The 19,257-nt window shown below is 44.9% G+C and overlaps 1 protein-coding gene and 1 non-coding gene across 2 annotated transcripts in view; one reads left to right on the plus strand and one right to left on the minus strand.

Moving 5' to 3' along the window:
• The window catches only part of TLN2 (talin 2), a 438,278-nt gene that overhangs the window by 118,565 nt on the left and 300,456 nt on the right, over positions 1–19,257 (plus strand). The gene's annotated exons all lie outside the window — the stretch shown is intronic.
• Positions 16,884–16,987, minus strand: LOC112856740 (small nucleolar RNA U13). Its single transcript, XR_003223281.1, has one exon. It is a non-coding gene; the product is annotated as a small nucleolar RNA U13 (small nucleolar RNA).

Below are 19,257 nucleotides of genomic sequence, written 5' to 3' on the forward strand. Positions count from 1 at the left end.
GACTAAAGGCAAGTGAATTGCTCAGTTCTCTGATGGTGAGGTAAGCGTGGATTCTTTAGCCATATTGAGCATACAGACCTCAGGGAAGAGCTCACAATCTTGCTGGGGACCTGGAGGCAAAAGCAGTAGGGAAGCGAGTCCGCCACACCCCCTCTCCCCTCTCCCCTCTCCCCTCCCTCTTCCCTCCCCTCCCCCCCCCCCACCCCCGCACCTGGTGCTGCTTCTATTTGCTTTTGAGGGGCTGAGGGTGTAGGGTTATTTGACACACACTACTCTCTGCTTCCCGGTTAGGCATTTTGTAAATGCAAATCCCTACCCTGATAGTCTCTTAGGAGGGAGAGCCCTTAAAACCACCTGGGACTCCTTGTTTATGGGAATTCTGGGCCGTTCCAGCATTCCTGTGCTCTGATAACCTAGCCTTTTCTATGCAGGGGAATTAAACTGTCTTGTTGGTACATAAATTAAAATCATTGCCTTTTAAAGACTGTGAATAGGAGCTCTGTAAATGGAGGGATTTTATATTCCAAGTGATTGTTCTAATGGAATACTTGCCATCCTCACAGGGGTGTGTGGTAGGAAGCGATTTTGGCTTCCTCACGGGAGCTCAGTGGTGCTGAGGCAGAGTGGCCTGGAGAGAGAACCCAGGCTTGAGAACCTGGGGGAACTCTTCTCCTGGGACAAAAGCCAGTTGCTTTTCTCTGAGCCTCAGACACGACTTGACACACACCTTGACTTTAAACTCCTAAGGAATAGATAAAATCATGTAACTTAGACAGCCTTGTGCCTGTCATCAGATGCCAGTCTGATGTCATTTGAAGTCATGGTTGTCTATACCTTCATTCGGACCTCTGGCTTTAGAATTTGCCATCAGTTGGGTTGTGTTCATATGTGTATTATATGTTTGCTTCTCTTTGTTAATTTTTGTTGATGTTTATTTTTGAGAAAGAGCGTGAGCAGGGGAGGGGCAGAGAGAGAGAGAGAGAGAGAGAGATGGGAAGACACAGAGCATGAAGCAGGCTGCAGGCTCTGAGCTGTCAGCACAGAGCCTGACATGGGGCTTGAACCCATGAACCGTGAGATCATGACCTGTGCCGAAGTCAGACGCTTAACGACCTGAGCCACCCAGATGCCCCTGTTTGCTTTTCTTCATGGATTTTTACAGATGTTTGAAAAACTTTGGTAAGATCTGGAAGTTCCAGTCTGTTTCTGTTGCCCATGATGGGTCTCCTAATCAGGTGAATAGAGAAGAGTTTAGAATCCAAAGGATTTCACGTCAGAAAGTGTCTGCCTTCATTTTGTACTCAAGGGGGAAAAGAGACCCTCAATGCAAATGACTGATGTCAAGTCATAAGTTAGCTGGAAAGGATGAGAGTAACAACGTAGTCCTCACTCGAGCTGCCACCATGGTGTTTGTGTGCATTAGTTCATGTTAGAGCTTCTTTTTTCAACGTTTATTTATTTTTGGGACAGAGAGAGACAGAGCATGAACAGGGGAGGGGCAGAGAGAGGGAGACATAGAATCGGAAACAGGCTCCAGGCTCTGAGCCATCAGCCCAGAGCCTGACGCGGGGCTCGAACTCACGGACCGCGAGATCGTGACCTGGCTGAAGTCGGACGCTTAACCGACTGCGCCACCCAGGCGCCCCTAGAGCTTCTTTACAAGAATGCTGTCGCTGTTCCAGTTTGACATGTAAGGAGGCTGGGTCTTGGGGAATGGAAGGCACGTGCTCAAGGTCGCATGACTCTTGTCCTATTCTGTCTGGCTATAAATCTTTTTTATCTAGAACCCTGCCCTGCCTCTTGGCTATGTTCGATCTGCTTCTTACAGCTAAGTTGCTAAATCCAGCCATGTGTCCTTAGGTGACACATCTTCTCGTACAAAATGAGGGGGATATGTACAACGTTCTCAGAACTCCCTGGAATGTATACCCGTCTTTTAGAGATGATTTAAAAGCACCATGTGAGTAACCTGTGCTTACGAGTTTGTGACTCAGTTCCACTAGCATTGATTGAATATATCCCCGTGTTCACTTTGGAAATGGGGTCATTTGCCAGATCCTTAGGGACCTCCCCACCCTCTTTGTCTGGACATATTTTCTCAGGCCATTGGCAGAACCGTGCTTGAGGTTAGGACCATTTCTTTTCTGTGGTGATGTCTGAGTTCAGTCGGATCTTCTCAGGTATGAGAAATGGGTGAGAATTGGCTCATTCTGCTTTTTCTTGCCTGTTTTAGCTTCCTGTCCTTGGTTTTTTTTATTGTACCTTTCGTAATAGCGTATCCCTTGTGCCTTGCGGGAAATGGGACCCGGGCTTAGTTACATTTGTGGGCTGTTTTGCCCAAAGAGACCCCTGGGGTGGTTGAAGGGATGTACTGACTGAGTCCCAGGGGGGTGGTATCTCCCCAGGTGCTGTTGGTGTTCAGCAGAGCTGAGGCCTCCTGGATGTCACCCTCCTCTCTCAGCCCTCAGCACCACTGCCTTCTCTGTCTACATCACGGCCTTGCCATCCTGGGCACGAAGGGCGGTCAAGAGTGGCAGTGATGGGCTTGGTCAGGTAGACTGTGCATTTATTATTTTCTCTTCTGTCGATACTCAACAAATGGAATAAACAAAACAAGGGGAAAAATCCATATCTGTTTTTCTAATGAGTATGAAAACACTGGTGCATTGTCTTGAGACACGGACGCATGTACATGTGTAACTATCGTTCTTGGGTACTCTGGCTGCTGGTCTGCGCGCATGCGTTCCTCGGGCTATGCTACTGCGTCTCCTCAGGGTCCCCTTCAAGGCCCAGGGAAGCCAACACCAGGACCCAGGAGTGGCCCCTGCTGTGGGGTGGCCTGGCTCATTACAGTGGTCTCAGAGAATCTTCCTGCAGTAGTTTCACGGACTTCATCTGCTGGGTAGGGTCCCTCAGATCTTAAAGGTGTCCTGCCTCCAAAGGGAAGTAAACACTTAGAACCTCAGGTCTCCATCAACTAGGATGCTGGTCCAAATGAATCTCTGACAGACTGTGTCCCAAGTGATTTCTGGTTCTCTTGGCCAGTTTGGTAATCGTGTTTCTGTGTGGCAGGTGATGGAAGGGTTACAGACGCCGGCTCCGGTCGTCAGGGAGCTTATCCTGTATGTGTGCAGATGAAGCGATGAGTAACGGAAGACTTGGACCGTGGTGTTAACTAGACTTAAGTATATGTGTGGGTATTGCAGTACGCGTGACGTACAGCAACAGATGGCCTGTGCAGAGTCCATTACACCCTGTATGTGCATCTCTGGTATATAGACTTGTGTACATATGCAGGCACGTGCACCCTTGCCCTTATGGTACCAAAGAGACCCCGAGCCGTGAGCTTCTTTTTGATTCTTGGGAAGACTTCAAGGGAAAATTCTAGGGACGTGGGTGTTGGGAATGTGGGATGAGTTTTGGACCCTTGGTGAGGAGCGCGTCCTACAGCTGGTACAACTAGGGAGGCTGTGAAGTGTTGGGCGCTAGAATCTGGAGTTTTCTTTGGATTCTGCAGAGAGCATTTTAGGTGATGTTGACTATATGGCAAGATTTGGTCTCTTCTGGGAGGGACGCTGAGTGTTCTGACGAGTTGAACTGGGACCTTTGGCCTTGTACTGCTGGGGATGGGGATAAAATTCTCATGCTTCTGCCTCAAGAAACCACTGGCCTGTATTTTTTTTTTTTTCTTAATTTCTTTTCTTAAAAGAAATTTCTTGAAAAACTTTTTTTGAATGTTTATTTTATTTTTTGAGAGAGAGACAGAGACAGAGTGTAAGCAGGGGAGGAGCATAGAGAGAGGGAGACACAGAATCCGAAGTGCAGGCTCCAGACTCTGAGCTGTCAGCACAGAGCCTGACACAGGGCTTGAACTCACCAACTGTGAGTTAAGTCAGTTGCTGAACTTAAGTCAGGTGCTTGATCTATTGAGTCACTCAGGTGGCCTTAAGACAAACCTTACTTAAGGAAGAATCCACCTGGCTTATCACTTGTTACTGTGTACAGGTGTTTGAGCACAGCAGGAGGGTCACTGCACTCTAATACCTCTCAGGGACAGAAGTGACCTCACATCCTTGGGGAAATAGTAGTGAGTCAGTCCCAAAGATGAACTCCTGCCTTGGGAACCTTGCAGAAAACTTCCACCTTGTTCCCACAGTTGAGATAGGAAGATTCGGACAGATTTTATTTCAACCTGGAGTTCACGGAGATTTATAGCTGAGTATAGTAAGGCTTTAACTCTTGCTTCATGGGCTGGCTTTTATCTTGAGGGTTTTAACCACTGCCTGCCTCTTTTTCTCAAAGAGAAAAATGTGTTTTTTGTTTATCTTTGTAGAAGTATAAGGCGATCATTACTGAACTCATACAAAAGTGGAAGAATAAAATAGTTACTCCAAAACCCACAGCAACTTGTCATTTTGATAGATTTCCTTCTAGTCTCTTTCGGTGCATATTTAAAAACTTTAAAAAAAATTATTTTTGAGAGAGAGATAAAGTGCGACCGGGAGAGGGGTAGAGAGAGGGAAACACAGAATCCGAAGCAGGCTCCAGGCTCTGAGCTGTCAGCACAGAGTCCGATGCGGGGCTCCAACCCACGAACCATGAGATCATGACCTGAGCTTAAGTCAGACGCCCAACCAACTGAGCCACCCAGGCACCCCAACATTTAAAAACTTATTTCTCCAGATTATAAAAATAACGGGTAAAATATAACGAATACTTTAAACACAACATGCATGTTATTTACCTTGGAGACAGTTGTTAATATTTTAGTGCTTTTCCTAGAGTTGTTTTTTGTTGTTGTTGTTGTTTTACTTTTTAATTTTTTTTTTCAACGTTTATTTATTTTTGGGACAGAGAGAGACAGAGCATGAACGGGGGAGGGGCAGAGAGAGAGGGAGACACAGAATCGGAAACAGGCTCCAGGCTCTGAGCCATCAGCCCAGAGCCCGACGCGGGGCTTGAACTCACGGACCGCGAGATCGTGACCTGGCTGAAGTCGGACGCTTAACCGACTGCGCCACCCAGGCGCCCCTTTTATTAAGTTTTATTTAAGTTCTCTCAGGTTCAAACTCATGGGCCTGAGATCAAGAATTGCATGCCCTTCTGACTGAGCCAGCCAGGCACCACCCCCTCCTTAAAGTTTTTTTAGTAGATGTTTGCATACTTGGAATAAAATTAGGAAATTTTTAATACAGTTTATATTTATATTTTTATTTTCCAGTTCATATTGGCAATGCTTATGTTATTTCAAATTGTGTAAACGTGGTTTAAACTGATACAGCCACTTCAGTGGCTATATCAATTAACCTGATCATTTGCTATATTTGTAGTGGTGGAAAATTATCCTGATGGTATGGTAGGCTCTGAAGACATTATCCAAGAAGTCAAAATTGGGCCCCCAGACCAAATTAAAGTGTTGAAATTAATTCAGTTTGTGTCAATCTCAATACACAGTAAGAAGCAAGGAGAGAGATTAGGTTAAGGCATGTAGGTCCGGCAGGATAGGTGGACCACAGTACTTGTATCCTGGCTTGGGTAGTGTTCGTATATCCTGTGTATTAGCCATCATGCCCTTCCCTGATGATGTGATTACAAGGACAGAACTGAGAATGAGCCAGAGGGCTCAGAAAACAGAAGATTCTTGGACCCCATACACTTGGTCTGTTGCAGGAATTCAGGAGGAAGCATTCCTGGCCACATGTGTCTCTTATCAAAGCTCCTGTTGAACATCAAGAGCTTTTCTTCTCCCATAATACACCAACTGGGCCATAATGGGTGTCACCAATGGGTGACCATATTTGGGTGTTTGCTCAAGAATACTGGGTGACCACTTGGTCATTCTGTCCCTTCCTATCTATGTTCAGTGAGTGTGTGTTCTACTTCTTTGTAGCTACCACGTCACACAAGCTGTGTGCTTGTTTACCCTCTGTAAGTCACGTATCCTGTAAGTTTCATCCATTCATTCTCTTCTTCTCTGTAGCAGAACTGAGTATTATTGAAAGGCATGGCCAACACCCATTGTACTTGTTCGCATTGTTTAATGATGAGAGGTAATACTTCAACAGCCATCTTTGTATAAAAAGCTTTTTCAGCATTCTGGGACAGATTGCTAGAAGTGGAATTACATGGGCTGAAGGAATATTTTCAGGGTTTTTAACAAGTACCGTCAGATTACTTACTTGAAGAGAGATGTAGGGGAGAATGGGCTACAACTTAACACCTAGTTGGTTTCTTTCACACCACCCTGTTTCCAATCTCTGCCTCTCTTAGTTATTGTTATTTTTATTTTTTCCTGAATAAGCAGAGCACAAATGGAGGGTAGATATGTGGTGGCAGTAATTTTCCTTCCTGCATCTGTCACGTACCTTCTCTCAGGCAGCTTCTCCTATGTTTTATGTGTCTGTCCAGAGATAAACTAGGGGTAGACAAATGTGCATGTGTGTGTATATTATTATATACAGCTATATTTTAAAAAAATTTTTAATGTTTACTTGTGAGAGAGAGAGCACGAGAAGGCAGAAAGGGAGACACAGAATCCGAGGCAGGCTCCAGGCTCTGAGCTGTCAGCACAGAGCCCGATGCAGGGCGCGAACCCAAGAACTGCGAGATCATGACCTGAGCCGAAGTTGGACGCTTAACCGACTGAGCCACCCAGGTGCCCCACAACTCTATGTATTTTAAAGCACAGGTGATCACATACTGTTTACTTCCGAGTGTTTTGCTCTATATTTCATGGGTCTTTGCATATCAGTACTTAGAGAACGGCCTATTTTTTTAAAATTTATTTTCACTTTAGAGTGTGTGTGCATGAGTGGGGGAGAGTGCAGAGGGAGGAGAGTGAAAGAATCTTAAGCAGTTTCCAATGCCCAGCACAGAGTCTTACATAGGGCTAGATCCCATAACCCTGGAATCATGACTTGAGTTGAAATCAAGAGTTGGATGCTCAACCAACTGAGTTCCCCAGGCTCCCCTAATGGCTGCTTAGTCCTCTGTCATGTGGATGCATCATAACTTCCCTTGTTCTCTATTGATAGATATTTTTTTCGTCTCTGATATTTGGTGGGTTCTTAACATCCATGAATAAATAGTATATGGTGTATACATGAATTTGTCTATAAAGTAAAATCCTAAAAGTAGAACTAGAGATTTTACAGCTTGATGGACAACACCAAATTTTTCTCCTTCAAGGAAAGATGTAAAGGAATTCTCCTTTCTCCAATCCTGTATCCATACTGTTAGACTTTTTGATCTCTGTCTTTCCAACAGATGAAAAAGTGTCCTGCTGTAGTTTTAATACGTGTTTTTCTTATCAGTGGGATTGAACATCTTCTCAAAGAACTCCTTTCCTGACTTTCCTTGTTGCATGGTCATACTTTGGTGCCATTGTTGTTGTTGTTGTTAGGTTATTGGTCTATGTATTGTTCATTTGTTGGAAGTCTTAAAGTTCTTTATTGTGAGAGTTGCAAGTAATTTTTCCTAGTTGATCATTGGTCATTGAACTAATATATAGTGTGTATTGCATTGAATATTTAAAGAGATTTTTTTTAATGTTTGTTTACTGTGTGTGTGTATGAGAGAGAGAGAGAGAGAGAGAGAGAGAGAGAGAGAGAGAGAGAAGTGGGGAGGGACAGAGAGGGAGACCCAGAATCCGAAGCAGGCTCCAGGCTCTGATCTGTCAGCACAGAGCCTGATGTGGGGCTCGAACTCATGAACCATGAGATCATGACTTTAGCTGAAGTTGGATGCCCAACCGACTGAGCCACTGAGGCGTCCCTGCCATGTACATTTTTAAAAAGGAGATGGAGTTGAATTTATTCATCTTTCCTTACATGGCTTACAGTTTCTGTGTTCTACTTGGGCCTTCCCCACTCAACGTGGAAACCTGAGACTTCCGTCTCCTCTACCCCAGTGCTAAAATGGATTTGCTATTCGTCTCTGAATCATTATCTCCAAGCTGAAAAGGATTCAGGGATCTGTAGCTTAGATGGGGCCTCAGGTGAGTCTCCTGAAGCCAGTCCATTTAGGAATCATCTGAGAGAGAGTGTGGCTGTCTCCCAGGTGATGAATGACCCAGGTTTACTTAATGGAAAGAAGAGTCTAAGCTACTGGGAATAGTTGGAAGCTATGTGAACTTCCATCAGGCCATTGGCATGATAGGTGGTGCTCATACAAAGCCAGCTGCTCAGCACAGCCCCTTGCAGCATGTGTGATTGACCCTCTTGGCAGTCATGGCCCTATCTGGTAAGTAGGGCCCAGAACAGCCCCTGAAATACCCTACAAAAAAGGGACCAAATCTCTGCTTTTCTTTTTTTTTTTCTTTTAAGAACATTGCTCTTCACATGGTAAATACTGATTGGGCAACAGGACCATGCTTGCTTGTTCTTTGATTTATGTGGATTGGATGCCTTGATTTGAGCTGACAAACCTTGAATGTGAGGTCTTAGCCATGGTTGCTTACCTGCTGTATGATCTTGGGCAAAGCACTCAGCTTCCTTGATTGGATCTTCCTCAGAAAATGAGATATATCGATGCTGCACAGTTGTGAAGGTAAGATGAAGTAATGAGTCGGATGGTTCTCCTTCAACTGTACCTAGGCCAGGTGGGTACTCGGCCTCAAAATTTTAGGTGTTCAGGGATCCATTCAGAGAGGTTCGTTAACTGTGTGACCGCTTGGGCCCAGGACCATGTGTTTTGAACGTTGACAAGATTGTGAAGCAGATGGTCTGTGATTCTCACGTTGTGCAGCTTTGAGGTGGGCGAGTCAGGGAAAGCTGGTGGGGCTGTGTTGCTTGGGGTCTGTCTGCTTTCCCCTCCCCCTCCCCCTCCCCCTCCCCGTCCCCTTCCCCTTCCCCCTCCCCTTCCCTTCCCTTCCCTTCTGACAGTGATCCATTTGGGTCCAATTTTCATTTAGTTACGAGCTCTAATTCAAATTTTTAGACGGTAAGGATTATTTTACACATACATTTAGAGAGACTAAGATAATTAGCTGATTTTTGTTCTGAGAATATTCTTCTTCCTCACCTCATTAATTATTGAACAAGAAAGTTTGCCTCCTGTGGGCAATGCTTAGAGGATTTAAATCATGACAATATTTATGTCTTTATGGGTGTTTGCTGATATTAGCACCAGGCCTACCCGCCATCCTGGCACTCTGCCCAGGCAGGGAAGTTGGTCTTTATGTCCTGCAGTCTGTGGGCAGCTGTTCAGGACAACCCCATGCAGTGAACCTTGTGAATTACTAGGAGTTAGTGATGTGACAAGATCCCCATTCTGGTGGCTTTGAGGTTTAGGTGATTGACTGTGTGCTTATGATGTGAACCAAAATGTTTGCTGTTGGTTTTGATTAATGGGGCCTGGGTCCCATTTTAATTACCAAAGGGAAGATCTCGAATAGTAGGTAATGCCTGTGGTCAAAATGTTTTTTCTACCTAACACTTGTTTATTCATTCGGTTCTGAGATCTGAGAAAAACCTATCTACCTAAACACCCTGCATTGGCCAATACAATCTAGCAATGTTTGGTCAGAGTAGACATTAATGAAGATTAGAAAAATTAGGTCTCCTAATATGATGTGTAGAAACTGACTTTATTTATTTTTTGATTTATTGGAGTGCACAGGTGGAGGGGAGGGGTAGAGGGAGAGAGAATCTCAAGCAGGCTAAGCATGGAGACCCATATGGGGCTCGAACCCATGAACCGTGAGATCATGACCTGAGCCGAAATCAGGAGTCTGACATTCAACCGACTGAGCTACCCAGGTGCCCCTGACTTGTAATTTATTTTTTGGTATCCTCTTGGCTTGGAATTATGTTTGTGATATTGATAGAGGCAGTGGCCTGTATAATTTCTACTGTACAGGGTTTAAGACACATGGGTTCTAAACCTGTTTCTACCGCTGGCTAGCTTTGTGACCTTGCCTAGTCCAACAGCTCTGGGCTTGAGTTTTATCCTTTGCCCCATGGAAGCTCCAGGAGTGTAAAGGCTTGTCTGTGCAGTTGACTGCTAGGGTTTATGCAGAGTAGGTGCTCAGTAATGGTGGTGTGAGTGAGGGAACTGGTCAAGGCTGATTTAATGTGCATTTCATATTCCAGGGATCCTATTCAGATACTTTCTGACCCAGTAAGGTTTGGAGTAAGGCCTGAGATGCTGCATTTGTAACCCGTTCTAGGTGATGCCTAGGTTTGTGCATCACCCTTTGAGTAGCACGTTGCCTTTAGATGAGAGATAATCTGTTCTGCTTTACTTACCTGCAGATCTTTGTAATGTCTTGCTGAAGGTCACTTTGTAAATACAACTTGTTCACTGAAACTGACCAGTAGTCTCTGCGCTGTGTCTGTCGTGACCGAAAAACTGTCTGGTTTAGCTTCAGCACTGGCTTTCAAGTCTCTATTTAGTTCACTTTGCTTTAGAACATGGTCTCCAAGCAGCAGCACCTGGGAATTTGTTAGAAATGCAAATTCTGGGGCAGAGTGGGGGGGGGGGGGGGAGTGGGGCGCTTGGGTGGCTTCGTCACTTAAGCTTCCAAATTCATGAGTTCAAGCCCCGCACTGACAGTGCAGAGCCTGCTTGGGATTCCCTCTCCCTCTCTCCCTCTCTCCCTGTCTCCCTGTCTCCCTCTCTCCCTCTCTCCCTCCCCCACCCCCTCTCACTCCCCCTCTCACTCCCCCTCCCCCTTCCGTGTAGGCTTGTGTGTGCGCTCTTGCGGACTAAATGAATGAACTCATGTATTATGTGTGTGTGTGTGTGTGTGTGTATATGTATATTTATGTACATATATATATGAAACAAACAGAAATGCAGATTCTGCGGCCTCACCCCAGAGACCTACTGAATCAGAAAACTCCAGGGTGGGGTCAGCAGTCAATGTCTCGTAACCACCCATCCAGGAGTTGTTGATGTTTCAGAACTACTGCCGTGCTTTAAAACCTTTCAGCACGTTTGCAGGCGATGGTGTAGGCTGCTGGTGGGTATCACGGCACCTCTTTTGTTTGGCTTGTGGGTCACGAGGATATCCTGAAACCAAACAGAAGTTGAGAGACAAAAAAAAGTAGGTTTTAGTGAACTTCGCTGAATGGGTGGAAGGTAGAAGAAGTGATGATTCTTGTTGGAAGCCATGTTTTTATGGATACGTGTTAATGTCCATTGGGCCTGATTTTTCTTACTGTTCTGGAAATTGGGAGACAGGGTTGCCCATTGGAATCACCCACGGAGCTTTAAAAACTATAGATGCCCACCAGAGGTTCTGATGTCCTTGATCTGGGGTGCAGCCGGGACAGCCACATTTTTAAAGACTCCCTGGGTAATTCTAGCATTTAGTGAAGATTGAGAATTCCTAGAATAAATGAATGTATCACTTTTTTTTTCTGAGTATGTTTTAAATTTATTTTTAATTTCCATGCAATAAGTCCGTTGTGTGTATGTGTATGGGTTTCTGACAAACGCATAAAGTTGTGAAATCACCACCACCCTCCGTTCCTAGCATTTGGTTTTCATTAACGTGCTTGTGGAGTTTTCTTCCTTAAAATGACACATGGAAACACATGACCTTCACTTGATTTCTGTCATTACTGTTCCTGTTTTGTTGTTGTCGATTGACATTTCTGTCGGAAATCCCATATCCTGAAATTAGTGCTGCAAAACAATTGCCTAATGCTAACTTGCTTTGTAGTTTGAAGAGCCTCTTAATTAGTGGTGTGCAGAGTTGGGAAGCATTTATAACTACAAATGGTCAGGGCCCAGTCCAGACCAGTTAAACTAGCGTTGGGACCCTGGCATGGGCTTTTTTTTTAAGGCTGCCCAGGTGTTACTAAGGGACAGACAGGCTTGGAACCATTTCTCTATGATTGTCCCTTAATTTTCTTTTTTTATGTTTATTTCTGAGAGACAGAGAGAGAGAGAAAGAGGGAGAGAGAGAGAGAGAGAGAGAGAGAGAGAGAGAGAGAGAGAGAGAGAGGACAAGCAGGGGAGGGGCTGAGAGAGAAGGAGACACTGAATCCAAAGCAAGCTCCAGGTTCTGAGCTGTCAGCACAGAGCCCGATGCCGGGCTCGCACGTGTAAACTGCCAGATCGTGACCTGAGCCGAAGTTGGATGCTCATCTGACTAAGCCACCCAGGAACCCTTGATAGTCCCTTAAAATGCCTGTGAGTCCTAGATCATGGGTTCCGGTAAAGGTCCATATCCCTTTTCTCAGCCTAAAGTGCTTCTGATATTCTTCTTCTTTTTTTTTTTTTTTTCCTTCTGTGACACGAATCTGGGTGCATTTTTGAAAAGGATTCAAGGAAAATGACTTCCTGATGATTGAGGATAGTTGAAGAGAAATGCATTTTTTATTTTTGCCTCCTTGTGAAATACTGTTGATTGGCACAGTATATCTGTTGTCGTGCCTCTTTGGACCGTGTGTGGAGTTTTGTAATCATGTGGATGTGTGCGTAGTGGTCGGAGGGAGGTCAGCTCACTGCTGTCCAGGCTCAGCTGTGCTTTTGTTGTGGGAGAGAGGAAAGTGATGCACGGATGCTCTCTGGCTAGGGCTTTATCAAGTTCATGGAATGCTTTCCTGACCAATCTGCTGATGCTGTGACGTTGTTTTTAAAAGATGTTTTCTTTTAAAACATTCTTTCTTTTAAAACATGTCTTTCTAAAATGAGCGCCTGGGTGGCTCATTTGCTTAAGCGTCCAACTCTTGGTTTTGGCTCAGGTCATGATCTCAAAGTTTGTGTGTTCGAGCTGTTTGCATTGACAGCACGGAGCCTGCTTGGGATTCTCTGTCTCCCTCTCTCTTTGCTCCTCCCCTGCTTGCTCTCTATCTCTCTTTCAAAATAAATATTAAAAAGCATTTTCCAAATAAATAGTATAAATAAGTAGTCCCTTGATCTCTAGGACTAACAGCACCTTGATTTTCAGGGGTCAGGGCTAGTCTTCCCATGGTGCTTTTTTTTTTTTTTTTCCCCAACGTTTATTTCTTTTTGGGACAGAGAGAGACAGAGCATGAACGGGGGAGGGGCAGAGAGAGAGGGAGACACAGAATCGGAAACAGGCTCCAGGCTCCGAGCCATCAGCCCAGAGCCCGACGCGGGGCTCGAACCCACGGACCGCGAGATCGTGACCTGGCTGAAGTCGGACGCTTAACCGACTGCGCCACCCAGGCGCCCCGCCCATGGTGCTTTTTTAATCCACAAGCTGAACCAGTTTACCCGGAGGGCCTCAGTTCCTGGAAGGTGAAGTCAGGCCATGCACTATATAAAGTTAATAAAAGAAGATTGTCTCACTGGAAGCTTAGAACTTAACCATTTCATGGATAAGGCAACTGAGCCTCAGGGGGAGAAGTGATTTATTTGCTTAGTCCCTCAGCTGGGCCTTACTCCTAGCCCACTGTCCTGGATGGCTTACCCTGTGGTTGGGCTCATGCAAAAGGCTAGATGATGGATAATAAGGGTACAAAGGGTAGTTTTAAAGGGGTGATTCTATCAATGTCAAGCCTGACTGATGGCTCGGCTCCTGTATTGAGGGGATTTTTTGGGTCTTAAGAGCCCACTTCAGACATTGATTGAGGGCACCCTTTTCTTTGTATGGTATTCGGGAACCTGCTAAATGTCTTCACTTTCTGTCTGTCCAGCAACTCTGCTTTTCCCAGGCCTTAAACACCAGCTTGTCTTGGTTGTTACCCTTGGAACATTACCTCTGTTCTTGTACCGAGAGTTTAAGGAGACAGTCATTAATGGCCGTGTGGTACTGAGCACCTAGAAGCATTTCTACTCCACTAGCTCTCGTTCCTCCAGGTTCTCTCCCTGCAAAGTCTTGTTACCGAGTGTTTTGCGTTACATGTAACAGTTTGTCCAAAGCTTCATAAGTGTGAGATTGGAACTCACCTGTGTCAGATGAATAAACTGGTGGCAAATTTTGGAACTGGGAAGTCTTTTCAGGAAGATGTACTTACAGAAGCAGATTCTGTCTTCTGTGGCTAGAGGGGCCTTGATAATATCCTTCCTCCTTGGTTTTACATTTGGGGTCTTACTTGGATTCCTACATTCACATGGTTCCATGTACACATGCAAAGAGACAAAAAGAGTGAAGTTTTACCTGTAAATTAAAAGATTAAATTCTACCTTCTGACCCCTTTGTATGGGAAGTAAAATATCCCTATGTGACAGACTGAGGCCATTTGTGAATCAATAAACGTAGGACTGTCATTCTGAGAAATTGTTCAAGCTTCTGAGAACAAATGGAATGCCTTAAAAAAATATGAGAGAAGATCTATCTGATTTGATTTACTCTGGAGAGAGGGTGGGTGCTTTATAACCTGCTGATTACCATAATAAAACATCTTTATTTTTCAGGGAAACATAAAATGACAATAGACCTTAAAGTACAGTATCCTGTCACTTGCCTCTGGTGGGGAATTAAGGATGGTTCAGTTGTGGTTTGTAAAGAGCATACCAGTGGAAACTAAATTTTCAGGCTAACCTCAAAGTAGAAACCATAGCTTGCTTTGGGGGAAAGAATTGATGATTTGCTCTTCCTGGTGCTTTCCCACCACCCACCCCGCCCAACCTTAGTCAGATTTTGAGTAGACCAGTTCCAAGGCAGGACTGATGAACGTGCTCTTTCAGAAGCATTTTCATGTTATACATGTATCGTGTTTTGGATGTGGAGACAGTTGTCCTGTTCTCTATGTGCCAAGAATGGGTGGTGGGTGGGATTTGTACCTGGACCAGTGCACTTGGCTTAGTCTTCGGGGGTGGTGACTGTGGCATTTCTAACGCATGCACCACTGAGTAGGCCCAGGTCTGGAAAAGCATTGTGTCCGTGTTGGGGGTGATAGTGCACCTTTAGTGGGGAGGGTTAAGAAGTCGGTACTTGGTTTCAGACAAGGGTCTCACAGAGGGTGTGAGTAAAGTCAGCGTCACCATGGAGGGTGGGAGCAGGGTGAGCCCAAACCTGTCTGTCAAAAACCTGAACCCTAGGATTACTAGCCCCCTGTGGAACTGGAAGGAAGGAGTACCAGTGGATGATGGGTCATTAACTCAGGTGTTCATTCCCTCAAAGGGTCAGTCGGACATCTAAACACCCACTAGCCATGAAGCTCTTTGGAGAGATTTTTAAAAGTTGAAAGTATGCTTCCTGCTGTCCATCTGGTCATCATCTCCCCCTTTGGCTTGTTTCTTCCAATAAACATAATCTGAAGAGCTATGTGTCAGGCCCGTTGTTAGGCACAGGACACTAAAAAGGTGAGCAAAAGTAAATATTTGTACTTAACTACTAGACCTCCAGCTGTTGACTGTGCAGGTATGTATAAATAGTCATACTTAAACTCAGTCCAAATGAACTCATTGTGTCCTGGGTTTCCATTAAACTTAACAGCAAAAAAATTAAAAAAATGAGTAAATGCTTCTCAAGAAGCACTCTGTAACAGTGGGGGTGGGAGAACCTAAGACCCAACCCCTATAAAATATGGTACGTGTGCAGAGAGAGACATGTACAAGGTATTACAGGGTTGCAGAGGCATGGTACCCATCTGGTTCTTAGGGTGGGATAGCTTATCACAAAGAGCTTCCAGAGGGAGGGAAAGAAAGGAATGTTAGCCAGAGCCAGGCTGGTTGGGAATGTTGGCGGGTGGTGGTAAGGAGGGAAGGCCTCTCAGTCAATGCAGAGGAGGTGGGAAAACAGTTGCAGGCTGGGAGCTCACTGTGGAAGTCCCAAGATGTTCCATGTTGATAGGGTATTAGGATGGTGACAACCTGGAGAGGTAAGTGGAAGCCAGGATATGGCCGGCCTTTCTGCCTGGCGGCGGTAGTTTGGGTTTGATCTTGAAGGGGTTTAGGCAGCGGATTCACAGGGGCCCAGTGCGTGATCTAGTTGAAAAGACAAAATTAACATATTCCTGGGTAAAGTGGCCAATGAGTTCAGTGCGAAGATTCATTGGTATGTCCCTAATGGGATGTATGGAGAAGGGGAGGGATTCAGAGATCATTCCCTGAACTTTGAGATGTGGAAACTCTGTCCTGCTGTCCCGTGGATGTTTGCCACGGTTCTTGTGGAGGACAGAACAGACACAGATGCTGTTCTTCCTCAGGTGAGGGAAGATTGGCAGGTTTCGGGAACCAGGCCATAAGCTTATGAAGTCAGAATTAGGAGGTTGACTCCCATTTTTTTCCAAGCTTGTTGACCTGATTTGCTGATGCATTTTTGGTTCTGGGGGCCAGGGCCACCGGTGAGAAGGTAGAAGGAGTCCAGATCCATTAAGAATCCACCCGCATGGGGGACTTCTGCAGCTGTGTTACAGTGATGTTTCATAATGACTGTTCTCCATACTTCTGTGTATGTTTAAAATTTTCCATAATTGATCAAAATAATAATACCTTCGTGGGTTTGTGTGAGAATTCAGTGAGAACTGATGCAGGTGAAGATCTTGCGCAGTGCTGTGCTTGCTGTGTGTTGACCGTTGCTATTATTGTCCACTCCTGGCCAAATTCCTCTTTTCCTTCCCCACTCTTCCTTCATGCTCTTGACTTCCTTGACTTTCTTGGCCCTTTCTCTCATTTCTGTCCTTGGAATTTGCCCCGTGGGTTTCAGACAGTCGGACTTTTCTGGTTTTGTCCCTGTATATTTCTCACAAGGGCAGGCCTGTCTCTCTTCTTCTCTGGCTGATCTTGTGCAGGGAACCATCTCTACTGATGACCACTCCTAGGGTGACCACCCAGGGGTCAACATGATTGACTGGTACTTCATGTGCCCAGATACCTCCTTGTTTATAACGTGCGTGGGGGGTGGGGAGGTGGAGAGGGGTGTTGATGGGGAGACAATGAGCCAAAGAGGCCACAGTAGATAATATCCCCCTTTATACAGTGGGTGTCTTCGTGTACTGTGATTTTTTTTTTTTCCTGAATGTCAGATGGGTAACATCCCAATGTCGTAACAAGGTTTTAGGGAGGCACATGTCACACAACGGTGTGAATACCCAGTCATCACGCTTGGGAACTACGAAAGGATCTGTAGTGTCCTATTCTTTACACATAAGTATAAACTCTATGACTCTGTGCCTGTGGACGTGATTATTTATATACTTAATACAACATCAGGGATGCTTGTTTCCATTTTGTATTGAGCCATTATCAGTGACTTTCAACCTTTTTAACCTTCTGGCTGCTCTAGCTGCTTTGCCAAGTTGCAGATTATTTAGAAACCATTTGTATAATATACTAGGTGAAAAGATTATTGAGAAGAACTTGGTGATGAATCCTTCCATAAGAAGCACAGAATACCAGACTGGCTGGCTGGCACAGTCAGAACAGCATTTTGACTCTTGATCTCGGGATTGTGAGTTCGGGCCCCATGTTGGGTGTAGAGATGACTATAAAAAAAGTAAATTTAAAATACAAAAATGCATAGAATATTTATGACTTGGGAAGTGCAGTCATGGTGGGAGGCTTTTCTCACTTGTTTATCGGTAATATGTCCTTTTGAAGTAAGTGGTATCTCCCTTTTACTTAACCATTGTCATACACCAAATGTTATTCTAGGATTCTTTTGCCAACAAAAGAAAACTGACCCTGAACTGGTTTAAACCATAAAGGGAATTGAGTGGTTCTTTTGACTGAGAAATCCAGCCATGGGATGGGCTTCAGGTATGATTTGTGCCAGAGATGCATGCTTGTATTGGGGATCTAGTCCATGCCTCTAGGATTCTCTTGGCTCTACTTTCCTCTGTATGTTGGCCTCTGCCACACACAAGCTGTCTACAACTCACTGAAGCACAGATACCCTCAGGAGGTCTAGGTCTTAGGAATGAGTGCTTACGTCACCCCTGGAAGAGCCCACCAACTTTGAAACAGGGGAAGTGGAAGTCTTGACATGGACTAAAGCTGGAGGTTGAGGTTGTGTGTCTGCCTTCTACCATTCCTTGTGCCCAGGGGAATGGATGCCACCACTGGGCTAGATCCTAGGATTTGCACCCCAAAGCTGAGAAATGTAGTCAGTCTCTGCAGAAGCGCAAATGCAAGCAGAGAGTGTTAAGAGGAAATGAGTACTATGGAGGCCGCTCACAGGTGTCCACTCCAGGGACTGGCCTGGGGTTTGCATGCAGTGCTCTCTATCCAATTTCAGAGCCTTTTAATCCATCTGATACCTCCTTTAAAGTTGGTTTCTCCAAAGCACTATTTGATAACCTTCACGCTCAGTGTTCTTGAGGAAGCCTTGGGTCTTGGTCTTTTGCACGTTGCTGTCTAGGAGCATGACTTTGTCCACATCATCTGATTGTTGAAGAACTCCATATGCTCAACTCTGCAATAAGGTGGTTGGGCTCTATTAATTCATCCTATATTTACTGAATACCAGTTATGCCAGGCTCTATGTTGGGGACTGTAGTTATCATTGTATCTAATGTAGACATGGTCTCTGCTGTTAAGGGGCTTATTGACGAGTGGGAGGGACAGGCATTAATTAAATGGTGTAAGATGGAACGTCTGATACATGCCTGGCCCTTGGCAAATAGTTTCCATTCAACGATTAACTACACAGATGCATGATTTTATGCTGTGTTCAGTACTCCTGTGGGGAGCCTTGAGAGGGAGGATTGCAAGGAATGAGAAGAGAACTCAGGATGGGGTCTTGGGAATGTCCACGTGCAAAGCCTGGGGATGGTGTGAAGGGCATTGTGGGCTTTTTGAGTGTCTACCCTATGGGAAGCTGATGTCCTTCCAGCCCTAACATTCCCAGATTTAATGAGGAGTCATATCTGGCTCCTTTATGCTCCTTCTCTCTAAAAAAAAAGAAAATAATGAGGAAAGTTACCTGTAGTGATCTCGGTAGTTGTTAGAATTGGTTACTCCCTACCTGAGCTTGTTTTTCTTAATGTTAAATACTCCAGGATGTAAATTCCTTAAAAATGTTCATTGAAGACTGGATAAAGAAGGTGTGGTATATATGGATACAATGGAATATCATTTACCCACAAGAAGGAAATCCTGCTCTTTGTACCAACATGGATGGACCTGAAGGGCATTATGCTAAGTGAGATGAGTCCAGACAAATACTATCCAATCTCACTTATGTTCAGAATCTATTAAAGCTCAACTCCTAGAAACAGAATAGAAGGGTGGTTGCCAGGTGCTGGAACATGGAAGAAATGGGGAGATGTTGGTCAAAGGGTATAAACATTCAGTTATAAGAGGAATGAGTTTGGGGCATTTAATGTACAGCATGGTGATGAGAGTTAACACTGTGTTACAATGAAATTTCAAAAAAATATGTTCCTTGCTTTT

This window comes from Puma concolor, chromosome B3, assembly GCF_028749965.1.
Source record: "Puma concolor isolate L17-30 chromosome B3, mPumCon1.1.hap2, whole genome shotgun sequence".
NCBI classification, from domain to species: Eukaryota; Metazoa; Chordata; class Mammalia; order Carnivora; family Felidae; genus Puma; species Puma concolor.